The sequence below is a fragment of the Epinephelus lanceolatus genome, chromosome 5 (assembly GCF_041903045.1).
Source record: "Epinephelus lanceolatus isolate andai-2023 chromosome 5, ASM4190304v1, whole genome shotgun sequence".
Taxonomy (NCBI): domain Eukaryota; kingdom Metazoa; phylum Chordata; class Actinopteri; order Perciformes; family Serranidae; genus Epinephelus; species Epinephelus lanceolatus.
The window spans coordinates 6508555-6523869 of record NC_135738.1 but is presented as its reverse complement, the minus strand read 5'-3'; the positions used below and the strand labels follow the sequence as shown (position 1 = coordinate 6523869).

General features: G+C 41.9%; 1 protein-coding gene across 4 annotated transcripts in view; it reads right to left on the bottom strand.

The window, feature by feature from the left end:
- The window catches only part of LOC117262063 (alpha-1,3-mannosyl-glycoprotein 4-beta-N-acetylglucosaminyltransferase C-like), a 54742-nt gene that overhangs the window by 33427 nt on the left and 6000 nt on the right, over positions 1-15315 (bottom strand). For all 4 annotated transcript variants that reach the window (XM_033634705.2, XM_033634707.2, XM_033634706.2 and 1 more), the window contains exon 2: positions 13206-13294. The gene's annotated coding sequence lies outside the window, so the exon portion shown is untranslated. The remainder of the gene's footprint in view (positions 1-13205; positions 13295-15315) is intronic.

The following is a 15315-nucleotide window of genomic DNA, read 5'->3' as shown; positions in this document are numbered from 1 at the left end:
CTGCCTGGAAGAATAATTAGAGGCTGACTCTGCCAGAGGTTTCCTCCGACTCATGGCATCACAATTCACCGCAGGAAGTGTAAACAGCCGTCCCTCTGTTCACCAGATCAATTCTAATTTTGTTTCCTCCAGTCAATATGCTGCTCATATCCCTTTTTTCCTTCAGCCACCGTATTTATCCGACCTTTTCATGTATGTAGAAGTTTAAATCAAATCTTACTTTCTGACTGAGACCATAATGCAGGATGTACATTGTTTCATACAAGCTGGTTTTACACTTTGATTATGGGTTGGGATCTGATGCCTTTCTTGTTCAAAGACACAGTGGTGATGCTTCTCATCTTTTATGAGACGTTAACACACTATGATTTGTCTGTCTTCAGGAACACACGTCAACAAAGACTGATGACGACTGAACAGAGAAACCTGAAGTCTCACACTACACTCTCACAGCCCACTCACTTAGTTTCAATTAGTGCATCTAGAAAAACACGTGGTTACATTTAGCCGACACACACACGTAGTTACGTTTAGCCGACACACACGTGGTTACGTTTAGCCAACACACACGTAGTTACTTTTAGCCGACACACATACATAGTTACATTTAGCCAACACACACACGTAGTTACTTTTAGCCAACACACACACGTAGTTACTTTTAGCCAACACACACACGTAGTTACTTTTAGCCGACACACACACATAGTTACGTTTAGCCAACACACACACGTGGTTACATTTAGCCCACACACACACACACACACACACGGTTACGTTTAGCCGACACACACATACACGTAGTTACATTTAGCCGACACACACACGTGGTTAGGTTTAGTAAAAAAGAACAGGGTTTGGCTTTACAATCTTACAGGAAGTGAACACCAGCCTCCTGGGTGAAAGTCGGTGGCTGTTGGATGCATCCATCACCCCTCCCACCTGCCCTGCTCAGAATTTTTGCCCCCTTAACTTTCATTGTTGTTCCACCACGTTTCCCCCTGATGCTGCCAGGCACTGATCAACAATAACGGCGACCAGCTGTGTACCATGCCGATGTGAAAGGACGTTCTTTTTCATAGGTGTCTGACACTGGATGTCACTGACTAAGCACTGGTATTCAATGACATCAGAGTGAAACCAGGTTGGTCCTGCCAGCTGTCCCATTTATACAGACATCATTGTTACTATCTCTTGTAGAGGATTAAAGGCGAGACAACTGTCCACCATTCTGTGATCGTATTTTTTATACAGAACACTGAGTTGAAATAACAGTGTGATATTCCCACCTTAAACAGGCGGTGTCTTCACAGGCGTAAATATTTAAAAGCAGTCAGAGACCAACGTCCAGGAATTAATTTTCAGAAGAGTCTTGATATGAAAGAGAAGAGAGAAGTCAGAATCAGTCCATCACAGACCTGAGAATCATCAGATGGGATTCAAAATGGAGCCGTCCAAAACGAGTGAGAACACCAACACTGGCAGCAACACTACGCTCCAATGATTCATGTTTTTATTCCTGTGATACCTGTAATTATACTGAGGAATCAGATTACTGTTGGAGTATAACAGGATATTATCATAGTATATTCTGCGGTAATGTCCGATCGTATTACATATTGAACACATTTCACAAACACAATTCAGGAATATAAACTGTTCTGTTTGGTGTCTATGATATGAAGTATATTTATATTCACATATTTCCAACTATCATCTGTTTCTGCTGCTAAAATACTGCTGAGATGGTCACACGAAAATATTTTCTATGTTCTGTTCTCCGGGGACGTCGGCTTAGAGACAGCTGGATCCCCACCAACAGATACAAGAATTTTTAAGAACAATTCCCATCTTAAAATCTTTAAACTCTCCTGAGAGTTTCATTTTTCCCACATTCATGTTGTTCCAAGAGCGAGGCAGAGACCGTGAGCTGGGAGAAAATAACGCTCAGATGCTTTTCTGTCTCATGTTGCTGCCATCTGCGATGATCAAAAAGGTTTCTGTCAGGAAACTATGAAACGGGTCCTCCAAAGGTGGAGACGTGTGGCGGGCCCGCCGCCTTTAGAGGAGACGGCCTCGGTTTATTAAGACTGGAGGAGCTGCGCTCAGAACGCAGCTGCCTGCTGGGACACTTTAAACACAGCACGCTGAACGTCAGCTCACACACAGTAACTCAAAGAGATGCTGAACAAAGATCACAAAGAAACCAAACCTGAGCCATTACCACACAAACAGCCCCTGTCAATTTAATACTAATAATAATAATGCATTTTATTTATGGGCACCTTCTAAAGCACTAAAGGACACCTCACAAGACACAGTTAAAAAAACCAAGCAGCCATGAATCCATAGAGTCAAACAATTAAGTCGTATACAGTAATAAGTCATTCATTCTATCACTTTCCATAACCGCTTATCCTGTTAGGGGTTGTGGGGGGTGGAGCCTATCCCAGCTGACATTAGGTTCACCCTGGACAGGTCACCAGACTATCACAGGGCTGACACATAGAGACAGACAACCATTCACACTCACATTCACACCTACGGACAATTTAGAGTCACCAATTAACCTGCATGTCTTTGGACTGTGGGAGGAAGCTGGAGCACCTGGGGGAAACCCACACTGACACGGGGAGAACATGTTGGAGCACCTGGAGGAAACCCACGCTGACACAGGGAGAACATGTCAGAGCACCTGGAGGAAACCCACGCTGAGACAAGGAGAACATGTTGGAGCACCTGGAGGAAACCCACGCTGAGACAGGGAGAACATGTTGGAGCACCTGGAGGAAACTCACGCTGACACAGGGAGAACATGTTGGAGCACCTGGAGGAAACCCACGCTGACACAGGGAGAACATGTCAGAGCACCTGGAGGAAACCCACGCTGACACAGGGAGAACATGTCAGAGCACCTGGAGGAAACCCTTGCTGACACGGGGAGAACATGTCGGAGCACCTGGAGGAAACCCACGCTTTCCAAAATTTCGCAAATTAGCACGTGATTTTGACTGCCCTAAAGTAACCGTTCCACCTTAAAAGTTGCCAGCAGTTGGCCCAGTGAATGAAGTTAATATTCATATGATTGAGTGATTCTGGGTGTCATCCTGGACAGCACGTTGTCCTTTGAGGCCCAGATCTATAGTGTTATCCGTCTGCATTCTTTCATCTACACAATATTAATCGTCTTTACTTGTCTCTGATGTCTCACAGCACCACTATCCCCGTTCACTCTGGTTATAGTCCCCATGTTTGGTCCCCCCTCTGTTGGGGTACCTAGCACACAGATCTGGTACTAAAAGGTGGAGCTAGAAACCCTGCAGGTGACTCTGGTTTTATGTAACCTCTGTTCCTACATCAGTAAACTAGAACTATAAAATGAAAGAGAAAAAATATCTGTTTTATATTATACACTAACAGAAAAAAATACTGCTGCGACACGTCTGTTTAAAACTGAACTGTTTTGTTGAGTTCAGTTATGCAACAGAGTGGTTGGACATCTCAGCATATTTAGTCCACTTTCAGAGGCTGCTGGGAAGAAATTCACCACATAGACAGAGTGTGTTTGGTCTGGATCACAAAGTGGATGTGAAATAATGCAGATTGTTGCGCCCACTCACAACAGTTTGCCCAAATGGAATTACGGTGTCAGGTAAAGTCAGCGACAGGAAATTGTCTCTTAAATCTGTTTGAAACTGCAGAGTGAAAAACAAATTATCTCCAAAAAGTGAGCACTCAATCCTGGGAAAGCTTCACCTGTGACCTGTCTCCTCCCTCTGCTCTCTGCTATAAAACAAACTGGCTGCTGGGAAGCTAAACATGACTGATGCTGTGTGCGGCTCACTGACAGCTACAGCTGTGAACAAATTCACTGACTGAATCCTCAGAAGGACGCAGCTCTGGAAAGCAGTTTTCTTGGTGGAAACCTGAAGGCCAAATGAAACGGCTTCAAAGACAGCAAAACTAAAGTTTGCATTCAGGCGCTCCTCTCAGAAGTGTAACATCAAACGTTTCCAAATCTATCAGCCAGAAGTGGCCCTGCAGCTGTCTGATGATACCTGGAGAGTCTGTGATGGTTCAGTCTAACACATGACGGACAGCTGTTTAACGTCGGCATCTGAAGGGAAGTAGTGTTTAATGGTTAAAGGACTAAGTTTATGTAGCGCTGTCCAACCTCACCAGACACTCACACACACATTCAGAGATCGATACACCGCCATGCACAGCACTGGCCTTCCCATGCAGACAGGAGGAGCCCGGGATCAAACCACCAACCTTGTGAATAAAGGTCGACCTTCTTGACCTCATGAGCCCCAAATGCTCCGAGTCATTGTTTCAACAAGCGTCACAACACGACATGTTTCTGTCTGTTGTTGGCTGGAGTATCCTGAGATGGCAGACCGCTGTTGGGTTACCTCCAAACCGTAACCACGTTGATGACTGTAACCATGACAACAAAGCTCCCTTAACCATGACAAAAACAACACTAATTTTAATCCAAACCATGATGTTTCTCTGAACCTAACCAAGTCGTTTTTTGTGTGTAGACCCGACCAAACATCATAAAACTGAGTGAGTCGAGAAGAGCTGCAAGATTAAATCATTTTACCTCCATTTGAGTTAGCGGACCGCTAAACAGGAAGTTAGCTGCTCAGCCGGTGGAGGATCTGGGTAATTTCATAACTTAGAAATTAAGCTTTTTTGTCCTCAATTGCCACTGAGCAACTTTCATAGGAATGAACAAGGCCACGCCTCCAACGCTGTCTCCACTTCTCTTCATACATCCATGTTGTGAAGGAGTCTCACTGCACTACAGCTGATGATGCTCCACAGATGAGGCCCGATCACACAGAAAGTATTTTACAGGTTACAAAATTCAAGGCACACTGCACTTATTTCTAAATTGAGTCCCACTAGTGAAACAAAAAAGCTTGCCGTGCCCTTGTTTTGTTGCCAGGCAACCACCCCACCACCTCCTGATGCTGGGTTCACACTGACATGACATTTCTGTCTGTTCCTACAGTCACTATGTCAGATCAGGTGATTGTAGAGTCATAAAATCGTGCTGTGACTTTGCCGACAGACATGACAGACTACACGATGGTTCACACCAATCATCCCTGGTCATCTTTCACAACATGTGTGATGTCGTCGGATTATTCTCGTCCTATTTTATATTATTATTTGGTGTGAATGTGAAACCCTATGTTTTTCTACACACAAATTCTTTATTATTATTATTATTATTATTCTGCCGCATTTTTCGTCAAACTACTTCAATATACTAACAACATTTTAAAACTATTCCAATGCCCAAATATTCAGCTCCATTCAGAATTGCTTGTTTGTATTTTTCTCATTCATAACATTCATATTTTCTGAGATACACAACGTTTTTCTGGAATTTTTTCCCAATTCAAACAGATGGCGAAATCATCAAACTTGACACAACTCAACATCCTCTTTCGTACTTTCACGTAGAAACAGCATTCCAGCTGTAAAGTGTTCCTCATCTTCTCTACGTTCTTACTTATATTCATCATTCATATCCCGTTCATACTTTTTTAAATATTCAGACTTGTTGGGAGCATCGAAAACTTTTATTGTAGTGATGATGTAAAAACTGTCATCAGATGGGCGGAGCTACATTTGAATTACTGCATGAAAACTATGACAGTCACTGAATGCTCCCCTGGAAGTTTTTGCAAATGTTTCACAATAAAAGCCTTTTTAGAAAATGAAAGGATTCTCTCAGCTGAAGTTATACGGGGCTTTTAATTTGAAACAGATAAAGGAAGTGTTGAGTTTCAAATGACGACACAATGCATTAACTTTATCAAGGTAAACGGGAGCGGGAAAAAAAGTAAAAATATAAAAATACAGAGGGAATAATAAATAACAGCTCTGGTTGAGGGTGAGAGGCTGTCAGCAGATAAACAGAGATCTGTGTGGGTACATGAGACCCGAAAAAAGAGGCTGGATCATGGGGAGTACCACCATTTGGTCCAGGAGCTTCTCCTCCATGATGGACGTTTCAAGTACTGCACTTATCTGCTTCCACGCCTGCTGTTTTCTATTGAGATGGTGCTAACTGTGGTGTGTAAAGTCGTATAGCTCTGGGTATCCAGCAACCACTACCACCAGTTTCTCCTCCATTGTTTACCAACTGTAAACTTGTTGTCATGACCACCACAGAAGCCCCGCCTCTCAAATCATCCCATTGGACAGTGGAAAAACAGCAGAGATGACATGGGGCGTTTTTCCGCTTTGAGTTGATGTTTTTCAACAGAAGTTCAGAATGCTCCAGCAAAAACCCCAGGGGCCTACAGCACAGAAACCCAAGGCGCCTAGCAACACAACAACAGCGAGCAAAAAACTTCATTCTTATAAAAACTGTTACAAAAAGTTTAATTCTCATTAAAAACAAAAATATGCCTCCAGCTGCTGAAACGCTCTCTGTGTGATCGGGGCCTTATGATGCTGCAGCTTCACTGCAGTTTGATGATAAGTGAGGAGCAGACGCTGAAATCACAGCCGTGATGATACTGCTCAGTATTCCAGTGGAAAACAAAAGGATGATGACACTGTACCATAACCATAGTAGGACCAGCGCTGCCGCTGCAGCACAGAACGACTGCAGGGTAGAAATGGAAAAGAATCCAAAGTGAATGTGAGAGCTTGGCGGCGGGCGGCGGGAGTCTGTGATGAAATCCTCTGTGGGATTTGCAAAACAAGGTAAAAACGAGAGCTGAATGTCAAACGCTTATCTGATCCAATCAGTGACGGGCTTCAGTTTGTGTCAAAGAAGAGGAGCATATCCCAGCTAATTAGTGCAATAATCCCTGATATGAATCGGCGTGGTACGCGCAGCGTGGAGCATGTGTTGGGAATTTAACTGGTGTGCTCTTCACAGTTCAGCAGGTTGCTGATATAAATGGAGGATTGATAAGCTCCCATCTGATTGTCCTTCTGCCTCCAAACTGATGACGCACTTAGCGATCACCCAAGTGTTACGTGTCTGATTTGGTTCCTGCTCATTATAGACTGACATCACTGCTTTAGATGAACTGTTGATTTATGGGGATTTTCTTTCTCTGGCAGCTGCGTATGTCTTTCATTAAGATCACAATGATGATGATGACCGTCATTATTACTAGTGTTATTATAGCTGTAGTAAATAGTTTCCACAGGTATTAGATACTCCACTTAAATGCTTTTTATGACCTTTTCAAGATAATTCAACCAAACATAAGACGAGGCAAATCATCTTTTCCTTATTCAAGCATCACAGGTAGAAATGTCAGTGGTGTATATGTGTTCCCGTCCAGATGCAGGCGTGATGTTGGAATATGTTTCAGTGTGAGTTAGGTTCAGCTACATTGTGCCAGCAGATAAGTGGATGTATAAAGTAAAAAGAGAGTGAGAGGTTCAGTGGTGCACTGTAGACAGATGACCCAGATTGTTGAACTGACATAAAAACTTTATGTTCACTTGACACAAAAACTCATCACTGTGAGCTCGGCATCATTTTTTATGTTAAATTAAAACAGTTTTTGAGTTTTGAGTTAATTTGACTCAAATGAATTAAGCAGATTTCACCTCATTAGTTTAAGGCTGATAAACAACACTATCATTGTGCACTTTACATATTGTGGCGTGCTGGCGTGTCACAGTTAATATTGTGGTAAAAGTGAGTTCAGTCGTATTCACAGTTAGTAACCTCTGAGTAGTGTCTGACAGGAAGCTGTGCTGAGGTAAAACAAAAAGCACTTCCTGGTTCAGAGTTCATCTCTTTGTCTGAGAAACACCAGCTGCCTCAATATATTTTTATAGTTCAATGAAAAAAAATAAATTGTTGTAAAATGTAAACTCAGTGTTTTTATCTTCATGTGACAGAATTAAACGCTCAAACGACCACAACAACAAAAAAATGTTGTAGTAAACAGACATAAAGTTTCCGTCAGACACGGGTCATGTGACACATTTATGGGTCCACCTCTATAGCAAGTTTCATAACTCCTCCAGGAATTTCATGACCCTGAAAATCAGTTGTTTTAATATCTGGCATCTGCTGCCTTTCCAGCTGCAACTGTGCCATGAAAAACTGGTATTTTATTACAAAATATGATGTTTTCTAAACTATAACCAAGACGTGACCTAAACATGAGCACACAGTAACCATGGCATTGTTGAAACATAAAGTTCAACATATCTGCTACATAATAATGCACAAATGTTCTGTATCTGTGGTTTGCAGAAACATTTAATGCCAACATTCATTCTGATGTTTGGGTCAATATCAGGAGCTCAGTCAGTTTTTTTCCTCCTTGTTCCACCACTGCAGATTATTGGACGATCAGCTCCTCCATCAGAATCAAACAGCTTTTCCCTTTCTGACCAATATCCCATCAGTGTGTGGCATTAAAGCCTCGACATCCTGTTTCTAACAGCATCACGTTCAGGAAGCAGGACGCTCTGAAACACGGCGCAACTCTGACTTTAAACGTCACTAATTCAGACGTGTTTGAAAAGTTTGATCTGCTGAATGTCTGATTTTCTCCTCAGTCAGCTGGGCGGCGAGTTTCTCTCATGTTGGTACTCGTCCTCTTTCAGCTGCACATGACTTTGTCATAATTACTTTAGCCAACAGAGGTGAGAGCGGATATTTGAATCATTAGACACGGACACTCACCTCTTCTCATATCTCATATTATCATATATCATCGTTTGCTATCGTCCCTAAAAGTTTAACCTTCAGTGTTGGAGCAGGATCACAGCACGGAAATGAACCCACTCAGCACCCATCCAAACATCAGGGATATCAATTATGACACTAGAATAACTGCAGATTACAGTTTCCTTTGGAAAATATCCCAAAATTATAAGTAGATTTCTTTTTGGGAGCAGATTAGTGCCGTCAAGTGCAAAACCCAAAGAGCTTTTTCTGTCTGTTAAGCAGCTTAACGTTATGACATCTCCGTTAAGGGATAAAGTTGCTGTTTTGTAGAAATTATGTTCCTCCTGATTTATAAATCTGCACAGAACACAGATTTTAAAGCGCTCTGCTGCAGCTCCTCGCTGCCTTTAAACACTCAAATGTGTTTTACGCCTTGGATGATGAATGCTGTTTTACAGGAAGCTGGAGGCACACTCCAAAATGTAAAGCTCCTTCTACCCATAAAAAAAGGCTGCAAACCAGTTTCGATCAGTTTTTTATTGACTTTACTATTCTGGGCTACATCTGTGGCAGCGGCAGACAATTCTGCAGAAAGAAAAACACTCAATAAGAGAAGACAGCGAGCAGTTTGTGATCTTTTCTTCCTGATAGAGGACATAAAGACATGACTGATTGCACAGTGAGGTTCCTGTTTTGAGAGCAGGATTTACTGTGGGCTCTGAAGGCCGTATGATTGTCCCCGTCCGACTGTTTTGATCAGAGTGACAAGCTGCAGCACAGTGATTTTAGTTTTACACCTTAACAAGGTTTAGGTGACCTCTAAATACAAAACTGAGAGACAGAAACACTGACCGACATGTTTCTGTTCCTCTCTGCAGATTCAAACGGCCTTGACATTCTTTTCTATCCATCTGTTGTGTTGACATTAAAATGAAAGATCGGCTGAGATCAGATCAGGAGCAGAGAGGGCGACACAAACTCAAGGTGGCCAACGTAAAAACACAAAAACCTGAATGTCTCTATCTAGAGTCAGTGTTCGGTTTGGCCATTCTGGACTACTGTAGAAACATCGTGATCTCCGTAGATGAGGACCTGCTCCCTGTGTGGATATTGTAGCGTCCCATAACAATGAGGCTACAAGGCATGAACTCGTATTGCTGTCTTTTCATTCCTTAACTTTAACAGGCTAATGTGGGACGTAGCCAACATCTCAACAACAACCACGGTGTTCTCTCTCTGCATTAGCGGCTGCTTCAACAACTCCTGCTCTGTGGCGTACACACACACACACACACACACACACACACACACACACAAACTAGCATGAATAACAACCCTCCGTCTTTCATACACATATAAACAAGCTGTAAAAGTATTTTGTTATAAGTTAAATCTTATTTTTTCTATACAGCAAACTACAAGTGATAAAATACTCAGAAGTGACTGAATTGATATTTTAAATAGATTTTAATAAAGAAACTGTTGATTTCTGACCAGAAGTCATTTTGTCTGTTAAAGTTTCACCAGAGAATGAATCAGGATTTTATTAAGGCCACATATTATAGTTTCTCCTCCAAATGATAATCAAAGTTTTATCTTTCGAGCACTTTTCTCTTCAGAACGTCGCTCTTGTCTTTCCCTTTGACACAAATTGTTAAAATGTCCTTGAGCTAAAATCCCGATAACAATTCTGCGAACTCTGACGAGGCTTATTGGAGCCGAGATGCAGCAGAAGAAAAAGATGATGATAAAAGAATAAAAAGTGTCTCAGTGGACTCAAACATCCAGAGAGTATGACTCAAAATGAGTCAAATGTAAGAATGGACTCGCTTATTAAAAAGTGTGTAAGACTGCAGCAGAGACTCGCCGTGCTGCAGACCTGCGAGGTTACATGATGAAAGCTTTAATGCGATTCATGCCTTCAGATGTGTATTTACAGACGTACGGGTGTTTCCGTCGGGAACAGGCCGGTCAGCGATGTCTTGCTCTGCTCATGGAGCTACACAGCACCAGCAGTTTTTGGCATGAAGGAGAGAAATAGAGAGGATTATGTGCTCCGCCTGCCAACACAGTCTTTTGATCAGAGGCCAGGTAATATCAGACAATCTCCATTAATCCTACCATCTCTATCTCCTCTTAGTTCCCCTTCTCTTCCAGGCCTCCGCTCGTACCAGGTTGTTATCAGTCTGAGGGATAATTAAGCCTTGTGGGACTGCTGTAGGCTTTCCTCCTCTAAGTTGTCAAAAGTTAGAAGGAGGCAGATCAAACGCTTCTGAAAGGCAGAGAAAATAAAAAGCTAATCTACCAGAGACAACAGACGTTTGTTGGAGATGTTTCTCTTTGACTCTCATCTCTGCACTTCAACATAAAAATTCGCTCAGACTGCAGGCACAATTTGAATCACCGCCTTCTGCACAATTTTACATCCAACAGGACGACGCAGCAGTTTGATGTTAAAATATGTTTAAAAATTTAGTTATTAGTTGATTAATGTGTTATTCAGTCACAGACTGTTAATCAAGAACAATTTTGCTAATTGATTCATAACTGAGTTCATTTAACGAGCAAAAATGTTTCTCAAATGTGAAGATTTGCTTTTCTCAGCTTTATATCTGTAAATTTAACAGTTTGAGGTTTGAGGGACTAAACAGTTCAGAAGTCATTTCAGTAATAGAAACATACTGTAGTCAGCAGGACGTCTTAACTCAGTATCTCTAAGTTATAGCCTCATACCTCCAGGTCATGGCTTGCTTGATGCTAAAATTGGAAAACATCTCATCAGTTTGGTTTCTGCTTCAACCAGGAGCGGATGAAGACGGTAAAGTAGCTGATATCAGACTGCTCTCAAACACTGTTCGTACATTTTCCAACAAAAACAAAAGCAAAATACAAACATATGACCTGCGATCATGTGACCAATGCGCTGTCATGAGTAAAGAAGAAAGCGGTCGTGAGCGGTCCAGTTAGGAGGCAGCTGAGGTGGTGGATGTTCACAAAACATAGGACTTTCCCCAGGAGACACTTGTTGTCATTTTAGGGTACGTCATCGCCAGGTTTCTTTTCCTAAATCAAACCTCAGTAACTTTACATTATGGACGTAATGTCATTTGTATGGCGCTTATTCGTAGGATGTCATACAAACTGTTTTGTGACGATACGTTGCTAAGATGCAGTTGCTAACATCATGTGTTAGTCATGAAACAGGGCTAGCCACAGCCGCTAGCATTAGAGAATGAATTAGACTGAATTATGTTCTCTTTGATGATCAGGTTAAACAAATGCCATGAAAATAAAAAACATGTTAGTGTATCCAAACTCTTTGAAACGTCTCCTTCCTGTTGTGGCTCTGAGCTCAGAGACCACTGGTTCCCTCTGAATACCTGCATCTTTAAAAACAGCTCACAAACATGTAGTTTCATATTTATAAAAAGGCTCACAGTAGGTTTTAGTGAACGTTACTCAAATATAGTGTTTTTGTTGGGGACTATTTTCAGCAGCACATTTAGTGCTCCAGTGAGTTTTTGGGAACGGTGCAGGACGGTGAGAGTGAGATTGATTTAAAATAACCTACAGTGAGTGTTCATGGGAATAAAGGAAGATGTCACTCAGTGCAACAATGTCTCTATGATGTGTTTTTAATCAGAGCAGCGGAGCTCTGTGACACAGAGGAGTGATATATATCAGCCTCTGGATTCACAGGAATACTTATCTTTATATGAATGCAGATCAAGTGTCTTTCCTCCTTCAGGGGAGGTCAGAGGTCGAAATCAGACCCTGAAGTAATCTGCTTAAAGGCACGTCAGCACCGCAGACGCCTGACATCACAATCTTTACTCTCACATCACACACACATGTCATCGTCAGTGACGACAGCAGATGTTTTTCTCTGTGATTAGTTTCTGCTCAGAAACAAGTTTGGAAGGAGAACACATGCCGTGCTGATCCAGGACCAGCTGTTCAGATGAATCTTTAATGCACATGTACGTCAGGGTCTCTCCACAGAGGAGCAGTGACCGAACCATGGGAAACTTTTTAATTGTACAAGTTGCTGGAATAATTTTTTTTTTAAAAAAGCGAGTTCTTGTGAATAATTAATGTTTTGAGCTCAGCATCTTATTTTCCAAGAAACTCTGAGATGTTGTGTTTAAACTGCTCACAGTTTCTGTAACTCTCCTTCTGGAAGTGATAAATGATCAAAGTGTTTTTATTTAAAAGCATTTTTTCTCCTTCGACCTCAGTTTGATCAGAATCAGACGTAAAGCAGAAGAAAGTCCAGCAGAGGTTCAATCAATCAGTCGAATCAATAACTGAATCTCTGCTGCTCTAAAATCAACGTTTCGACACAAAGTGTGTTTGCATATTTTTGTAGGACATTTTGTGCTGCTGATGTTCTGGAGTCACGTTTGTGCCAAACATTAACACTTGCCATCACGATTAATCAACAACAAGGAGAGAAAAGGCCTCACAGTCTCAGCACTTTAACAATAGTCCTGGAAAACCAACCTTGAAGGTCTCGACCTCTCCTTACCTGCCTGCTGATGTGCTCAGGTTGTTCTCAGGGTTTCTTCTGTTCGCTCCGGGGCCTGGCATCGATCCTTAATCATGAAATGAGTCGGCCTGAAAACAAGAAGAGCACAAAGAGAAAAACAATATAGTGTGACGCGTTTTTTGTTTTATAACTCAATAGCCTGCCGTGCATTTTCACCCACACATCCTCTAATGAACTGTGTATCCACTTGAGACAGAGGACGATGTGTTCACTCAGACTTCGTCTCACAAACACAGCGCTCTGCCGTTTGCAAAAACACTACATCTGTGTTGAGAGGAAAAAACAGCCTCATTATCGACCATCTCCTAAAACCTGTTTTCTTGTTCCGTCCAAATCTCAGCTTCCTTCTACCACTGAAACACACACACACACACACACACACACACACACACACACACAGTCGTATATTTGCACTCAAGTTTGAACAAAATGTTCCAGTATACTGTAGCTTAAAAATTATTGAATAAATACATTTTAATATACAGAGAAACTGCACCTCCACAGAAACACCAGGTCCATACGAACACCAGAAGGTTTTGTCTTTAAATTTTAATCATTTATATTTTGTTCTGACTCTAATTAATAATCTTTATTGCACACTAGAGACAAATACTGCTCATATTGTACCAGCATTTCATTAATAAAAAATTTAGAATCTTGATTTGATTCAGTTTTGCGCTGTCAGTCACTGTCCTTTAAGGGGACAGTTCATCCCAAAATCAAAGATACATATTTCCCCTCTCACCTGTAGAGTTGATCAGATCAGAGAGGAGCAGCTGCTGCAAGTGCAAGCAAACTTTTAACCCAGCTGAGTGAACGATTAGGTTTCAATGTCAATGTGCCCGATGTTCTGCTGCTTCATCTCTGCTCTGAGGGCGCTCTGCGATGAGACGTAAACATTAATGGCGTCCTCCCCGGCTGAGCTGTAACGTTAGCTAGCTCAGTGGTGCTACGTGAGCTAGCAGAAAATACTCGCTTCCGTCTGTGCAGTGATGTGGAGGGCAGGCGTAGTTTGGTAAAAAGAAAATAGTTCCAACATGAAACTGCTCACAAGGTTTGTGGATTATGTTTAGTAACCAGGTCATGATTTATGGAAAGAGACGTTGACGTTGAGGTTTTCAGATGTATTTTTTGTGGCGCTTTAAGCACCAAAAACTGAGTGTAATCTGGTTCCATTATATTAGAGAGAAGGCAGACATCTCTACAGCTGATATCTCCAACTGCTCACGCCAAAACTATCTGGACTGATAAACAGCTCTACAGGTGAGAGGAAAAATATGTATTTCTGATTTTGGGGTGAACTGTCCCTTTAATAAAGTATGCATACAACATCTGAGAGGAAAAACTTTAAATAACATTTTGGGATTATGTTTAAGAAATCTCTCCTTTATCAACCTGCATCAGAACAAACAGCTGCACCATCCAGTCAGTTCCCCAAACACCACCAAATATAACTGTTACATGATTTTCTTAAATATGAGTGACATGTGTAACTCAATCACGACGACTACAGTGTGTCTGATTCTTCTGTTTTGAACAAAGTCAGAGAAATCCTTAAATTAAAGGACAAAATAAGAAGTCACTCAGGAGGTGTCGACACAGAGCAACCTGCAGCTAAACTCGTTTGTCAAATACGACATCTGTTAACGGCACCGACGCCACGCTGGGCTTTCAACTTGGATTAGAAGTAACGAACATGTTCTGCTGTGTGTGCTGTTCGCTCTCAGCTCAAGATGCTAAATTGCAGGAGTGAGAGGGAGTCTGGTTCTTGCGAGGCTGCAGCCTTGATTTAAAAAAAAAAAAGCTGTGGTGCGAGCAGATGGCCGTGTAGACTTTGCTTGCTTGTTTAAAAGTAGGCAGTCCACCCACCTTCCAAATTTTTCACACTTTATCACGTCGAGGGGAAAGCTGAAAGGGAGACAGACTCCTGAAGACCAAAAACTGAGAAAACACACTCGTCATTGTTCCAGTGTGGACGGAGATCTCAGAGTTCTGAGGTGGTTTCTGTTGTTGTTGTTTTTTTAAAATGGATCTGACCTCTGAGCGTCGCTTCAGACGTGTTGTTTGTGTTTGTCACTGATGAGAAACA